We start from the raw sequence: 7,758 nt of genomic DNA on the forward strand, positions 1-7,758 counted from the left end.
GACACGACTGAGGGACTAAACTAAACTGAACTGAATGACAGGGTGGTCTGCTGTGTCACACAACTAGATATCCACCAAAAGATGTGTCCTTCCTTTTCACACTGCAGAATTTTCCTATAAAAGAACAGTATTGATAGAGACCACTGTTTTGTCACTCCATACACCTGGGTGTCACCATGTCACTTGTTCTCAGAAATGTAATGTGAGCAAAAGCAGTATGTTATTTCCAGACTAGCAATGTTAAGAGGAAGATGTGCCTAATCCACAATCTCTTCTCCTGTCTGTCAGCTGGATGCAAAGAATCAAACCAAAGGCTTTGAGTCCTTAGGAACTAGCAAGGCCACAACCTGAAAGGAGGTAATGTCCCTCCATCACCACAAAGAGAGGAGCTGCCAGGCATTAAGAGCATCATGGAATGTTTGTTACAGCAGTCAGAATTACCTTAACTAACATAGAAATTAGAATCAGAAGTAGGATGTTGATATTACAAAAATCCAACAATATGTGAAGCTGGGTTCATGATCAGGTGAAGGTGGCAAAGAAACTGGTATCTGAAGCTGAAGAGAGAGATCCATGTCACAAGAGATTTGGCAAAACTGTCTAACTGGTAAGTTGGAAGGAAGACTATAGGTCTGTTGAGAAGCTTTAGAGGAAGCAGTTGATAAGAGTTGGTGTGATAGCATATACTGACGTTTATTTTCAGCTTTTAGCAATTTCCTACAAGCAAAAGATGGAATTCAGAGAAAGATTGGCCAGTTTGAGAGCAGAAATGAAATGTAATAGAGAAAAACCAAACACTGGGGCCTCTAGGCTCTAGGTATTGCAAAAACTGACTTTTGCAGGTTCCAAACAGTAAGAGACAAGACCAAAAGAGATTTAGGTACCTAAACTTATAGCTAAGGCAACAATCAGATCAAGAGTGCAGGGTTTTCACCTGCTGTTTCATAGGGATTCAGTGTAGTGAAGAGAGCAATAGGGGGCAAAGAAACAGAAAAACAGATTAGGCCGCAGAATTCTGCCTAGGGTACAGTTATAGTCACACTGAAATGCCTGAATGTAAATAGATTAGAAGGCTACTAAGTGCCACAAAGAATTCCTGACCATAAGAGGTCACAGGACAGGAAACCAGAAGGCATAGCCAGAATCTACTCCGTGAGAACTCACGCCCTCCCCATTTCAATGCCAGCCCTGCAGGACTTTGTCATTTCTGTGTACTAAGGACTGCTATGTGTCTCCAGGTTTGCTTGTTTTATTGGGTCTTTTATCCTGTCCCTGATCCACCATTGTATTGTAGAGCAGACAACTTTGTGGTTTATAGGTGATAAACCATAAGGAGCCACTTTGGGCTTTGCAAAGAGGACTGTGAACCACCGGGTTGTAGTAAATTGGATGGATCTTTGGAGGAAATGAGTGTGTTTTATGAATGAGAAGGGTGCTCTTGGAGATTTGGTGGCTAGAGGCTTGGGGGAGATGGATAGCTATCTACCATTAAAAAGAAAATCATGGGCCCAAAATGGGGCCACTTATACTAAGCCCTGCCATCAAACCAGGGCTTAGTACCTAACTTAACTGGAGCATCAACATCCCCCAGAAATTTAGTCTTAACAGGTCTGCCAGGAATTTTCTGCTCAGCACCTATAAGGTGATCTGTCACGTGGGCCCTCACCATCCTCCAATGGAAGATGAGGTATCCACCTCCCAGACCCCTTCTATCCTCCATAGGGAGGTCACCTAAGTCTGAAATAATCTTTCTGGTACGACTTTCTTGTGTTGCCTTTTAAAAACTTTCCCTTTCTGTAGTACTTTGGTGCTCCTCACTACTTGCTAGATGGAATGCTGCCTGATTCGTGAATTATCCAATGAAGCCAAATAGATCTTTAAGATTTACTTGGTTGAATTTTTGTTACTTAACACCACTAAAGGTTCATTTTCTACAAAGATTCTTTTTTAGTCCAAGGAATACATTTCCTAGACCCCCTTTATCTAGGTGGGGATTGTGTGACAAGTTGCCATGAATTAATGTGATCAGAAGTGATGTGCTTCACTTTCACAATCTCCCATTGTGATGCTGAGAATACGGCAGATGAAGCCTAGGCCTCAGGGACCAACAACATCAGCATCACCTGGGAACTTGATAGAAATGCAAGTGATTGGATTCCATCCCCCCAGCTTACCACCATCCCCTGCCCCAACCTACAGAATCAGGATGAGACCCAGCAACATACAATTTAGCAGGCCCTCCAAGTGATTCTGATGACGCTCAAACTTTAGGGCCCTGATAGTAGAGCTCAGTCTCTAAGAGGCCTGAGTCCTTCTCTCCCCAAGGAGGAAAATCATCCATCAATCAGCAACACTTCTTTTGGAAAAATTAAGTTATTTCATGTTTGGCCATCAAACATTTGGGAATGTACCTGTTTCAACAGCTAGAGTCACTTTAATTCACTTGAGTTTGGAAAGAGGCTGAGAACCAAAACCATCTACACCAGACTTACCCTAGACACTGAGAACTGAAACTACGTCACTCCCCACCTACCTCATCCTCTACGTTGACACATACAACACTTTTTTATTCCTCTGTCTTCATTAGTTTTCTGGGAGTTTCTTTCCCAGGCAAATGTTGAAGTTCATCACAGAAAATTCCTAAAAGAAACTCTTCAAAGGAAGACATCCACAGGCTGTTTGAGCCCTAAGATTCTTGAATTCCTAGCCTCAAAACCCATTCTTTGTTATTTTCACCAATCCTGAACAGTTTTATCTGATCTTTACCCAATTCTAATCAAGTCCCTACACGGAAAGACCTTTCTTAAGCCAAACTTCAAATTCTCAATGAGTTCTCCTGACCTTCCCCCATTTGAGAAACTGCCTAAATTCTGAGGAGATGTGGTTCTTCCTTACCAACATAAGCAGTAAACTCAGCTCTATTTTATCAATAGATTGTGTTAGTGATAACTGGGCGCTATCACTAAACAGGGCTGACAGAATACTACTATATCCATAAGTTAGTAAATAAGGCAAGTGGAAATCACATAGATTGAGAGCATATTAAAATGTATGTACTTAAAAGTAGAAGAATGAAATCACGGCATCCTATTCCTCCCTGGACAGAGTATGACCTTGGGCAAGAATTTAATAGAACGTATATATAAGTACTGACTTGACAGCCTCAGTGAGATCTAATATAGCTAAGGGAGCAGCCTGTAAAAGGTACAGTTTATGGGCTAAAAATAGGATTGCTTTGTTTTCCTAGAAGACCTGAGAGGTCATAATTTGAAAGCAGAGAGCAAAGAAGGCGCAATGAAGGTAAAGAACCAGTACATTTTATATTATAATGTCCAGTAAATAATGTACAGGACAGATTCCATTTATCAAGAAATGACTTATAAATTATGAGTAAGCAGGGAAATACTTCTCTTTCTCTTTACAAGTTTACTATGCTACTTCTGGGGATTAAAATTTGTCCTTTGGAGATGATATGATGAACATGAATATATATTGTTTTATTCCATAGTTAGCCTAGACAGTCCAGAGAATAAAAGATATGTTGAACTCTTTTATTCAACAGAGATCAAGAAAACAAGATTCTAAGTTACCCACAGCTACCCTAACCTGCTTCTTGAAACTTGGAGCACCAAAGTCTGCCCTCACTTCCACGTCCCTCTGTTCTGTGGGACTTGGAGAGTCACCACCAACTCTTCTTCTCCAGGCCCTCTTCCCTGGGGTAATTATTCTGGTCTAGATTTGAATAACTCATACTTAAGGGCTTAGGGCTTCCCTGATAGCTCAGTTGGTAATGAATCTGCCTGCAATGCAGGAGACCCTGGTTCGATTCCTGGGCCAGGGCAATCCCCTGGAGATGGGATAGGCTACCCACTCCAGTATTCTTGGGTTTCCCTGGTGGCTCAGCTGGTAAAGAATCTGCCTACGATACGGGACACCTGGGTTTGATCCCTGGGTTGGGAAGATCCCTTGGAGAAGGGAAAGGCTATCCACTCCAGTATTCTGGCCTGGAGAATTCCATGGAGTGTAGAGTCCATCGGGTCACAAAGAGTTGGACACGACCGAGTGACTTCCATTTTCTCTAAGGGCTTAAGCTGCTAAGTGAGAAACATAGATTCAAAATAAGACCAATCCTTATGTGTAGGGTCTAGATTTTCTTGAAAAGTAACAACGGATTGGGACACCTGTATGAACAGGAGGCACTTGCATAAGAAAAGCATGGCCTGGATGACAGGGAGGCAAGAGATTAATGCCGGAATGAAAAGTCTTCATGGAGGTTTTAACTTCTTGAGTATTCATACCTAGAACTTTGGGGAAATGATATTCAGTGTATACTTTTGAGTTTTTCCTCTCTTGCATAACAATTTCTAGCTTTCAGAAAAGCCTGGTGCATTCTCAGAGGCATGCATTGTAGTCCAATGAACAGTAAAGAACAAGGCAGAAAGGGAAGTCTGACTGGCTCAGGCTTCCTAGGCTTGTGTGGAGAACAGGAGTCTAGGAGTTCTAAATGGTGACTGGCGGGACAAAGGACAGAGTCGATAAGGGCAGAGAGGGACAGCTAATGGGAGACACTCAGAAGAACTTAAAAGTAAGATCCCCATCTAAAAATATATACTTATATACTTTATTTGCTTGTAGAACTTCACAAGTATAGTTGAAAAAACATGGTGAACAAGTTACATGTTTTGCTTAAAATAAAAAAAATTATCAAACTTGAAATTAGACTTTATTTACAGATGAAGACATTGTGAGAGCTCCATAAAGACCATAAATATTTTGCTGTATAAAATAAAATTGCCCTTTTTACAAATTTATGGAGACAAAAATAGATTAGTGCCTTCCTTGGGCTAGAAGTGAAAACAGGATTGACTACAGCTGGGCAGAAGGCTCTTCTGTGGGTAAAAGAGAAGCTTTAACATTGGATTATAGTGATAAATGCACAACATCACAAGATTAAATCAAATTGTGCACTTAATAGGAGAATTCTGTGGTAGGTGAATTATACTTCACTAAAACTGCTTTTAAACAAAATTCCCAATTGCCTTTTTCAGTTAAAAGGAATACTTATATGAAACCCTCATATCATCAATGAAACTCTCTTATGAACATGCATCCTAAGACTACTTGGCCTTTAATCAGGGAAGAAATTAAGAAAAAATTAATTCCAGAGCATTGCTTTTGAAGTGAAAAATTGATGAATTACCTGAAAATATAATAAACATCAACTTTTAAATAAGTAATTAAATAAAATCACACCCATGTTTGCAATTTGTTGTGATCTACAATACAGAAAATTGTCCTCAGCTGTATATGTATAATGCACTGTTAAAGCTCCTATAAATAAACTGTTTATTACCATTATTTTTTTCCTCCCTTGGAAAATGGTTAAAGCTGATTCTACCTTTGAAGATATCTCAAAATTTTTCAAAGCAAGTGATCTGAATTTGTTCTTCTCTGTATTGCCTGACCCAACTCCCCTGGCTAAAACTGAGTGACCCATGAGTAGGATTTGGAATTGGGTCTGAGGGAGTCAGCCAGTCTGTGGGTGGCTAGAATGTTAGCAGGTATGTTAAGAAGCTGTGGGGCAGCAGTTAGTCAATAAATGGAGAAGTGAAGAGATGATCTAAGAGAGATGAAGTCTGACGGACAGAGCCCACAGAGGGGAGACCTGGCAAAGGAGCAGTGTGCTTCCTGACCTCTCAATGACCCTTGAGCTCCCAGAGGCCTAGCGGCATTTCTGTCCAAGGTTTCCAGAAGACACCAGGTTTTCTGTTTTCTGTTACTTGCAACCAAAAAGTCTTAGCTGAAGCAGAAATGTAATTATATGCACAGGGATATAACTGGGAGGATAGTCACCAAAATGGCAACATTGATTCTATGTGAGCAGCGGGACTGATGGTGATGTTTTTCTTCTTATATTTGTATAAATTGTCTGTAATAAAAGTTGCTATTTTGTAACAAGATTACATTTTGATTGTTAAAAATACATATACATTTTACTTTTTTAAACATTTGACAGTGAACAATCCAGTGGCACTTTGTACATTCACAATATTGTACAGTAATCACCACTATCTAGTTTCAGAACATTTTCAGCATTCCAGAAGAAAACCTTGTTCTCATGACACAATTACCACTCCCCCTTCTCTCCCTAGGGCTTGGCGACAACTAACCTGCTTTTTCTCTCTGGACTTGCTCATTCAAAAAGGTTATATTTACTTTCTAAGGCTGACATGAATAAAACAATAATAGCTGACCCCCTGAAGTTTTGTGGCTCCCTTGCTAAACTGTACCCATAGACCTCTGACATTCCAGAGTACCTCTTTGGAAATGTGTGATCTCTTATCAGATTAAATTTATCTTAGGAATTAAATGTCAAAATTCTCTAATTAGAAGACCTAAAGTGAATAAATGTTACAAATAAACCTTTCAGCCGTTTTCAAATGTGCACATGCCAAAGTAAGAAAAATTATTTCCTAAAAATAAAAGTCCTGACTCTTTTTAATGATCTTTGTCGATACTGCCAGTACTTGTGTGGCTTTCATAGTATGCAAGCTTGATGTTTAACAGGACTAATGCTATTGTCTTTTTTCTGTATCTGTAGTTTAAAATTATATAGCAAAAGTTTTACTATTAATTAGTGGCTCTATGAATTTTCTTCAGGTTTGGTAGATTAATTGAAAGGGATATATGGGCAATATGTAAGCTTGAGGGAAAAGTAGAATTATTTTACAAAATTCACAATAATAGGCAAAAGAGAAAACCATTTGCTTAAAAAAATCTTTACAATAAAAACCAAAAATTCCATAAATAGACATATCAATGATCAAGACATTAGATAACACTAATTCTTCTACTTGGAAAGAGAATTTATAGATATGAATAGACACCATCACCAATTTAACTTTGGAATATAGTCTTCATGTTAGAAACTCTAAAAACTCTGCATCTTTGACTATATAAAAATGCAGTAGAATATCACTAATTTTAAAAAAGAGTCAGTGTGAGAATTGCCTGTCAGTCCAGTGGTTAGGACACTGTATTTTCACTGCTGAATACTTGGGTTCAATTCCTGGTCAGAGAACTAAGATACCACAAGCCCAAGGTATGGCCAAAATAAAAGTTAGTAGCTATGCATTTCAATTTTAATGACAAATTTGAAAATGCTGATTTATTTGAAGCCATCCAGCCATACTAAAAAAGCATTTAAAAGTGGATCTAGTGTCTATCTCATGATTGCATGAGAATCAATGAGATAAGATGTGTGAAATTTGGTACTCAATTAATTGCTTTTAAAAATGAAAGTAACCCTCTTTGCAAGTCATTTCCCTACAATCTACACAGCACTGAATATAATATTCCTCAAAGAACACATGTGAGTTAATTGTATAAAGTGTATCAGAAAATTATGAAATAACATAGTGTGTCATACAACTGAAATTCTTTATGATGTTAATGCATTCTGCAATTAAGAATGATTCTGCTTGCAAACTTTATATATAGAATGAATAAACAATATGGTCTTACTGTATAGCACAGGGAAATGTATTCAGTATTTTGTGATAAACCATAATGGAAAAGAATATATAAAAGAATATACATATATGTATAACCTTGCTGTTCAGCAGATGGACACAATAGCCAAGATATACTTCAATTTTTTAAAAAAGGAATGATTCTGCTGTGTAAAAAAAATGCTAATTATCTAAAAATGTTTTTTTTTCTTTTTTATTGTTATTAAAGATATATAACATGAAATTT

Source organism: Bubalus bubalis, chromosome 3 (genome assembly GCF_019923935.1).
Source record: "Bubalus bubalis isolate 160015118507 breed Murrah chromosome 3, NDDB_SH_1, whole genome shotgun sequence".
Taxonomy (NCBI): domain Eukaryota; kingdom Metazoa; phylum Chordata; class Mammalia; order Artiodactyla; family Bovidae; genus Bubalus; species Bubalus bubalis.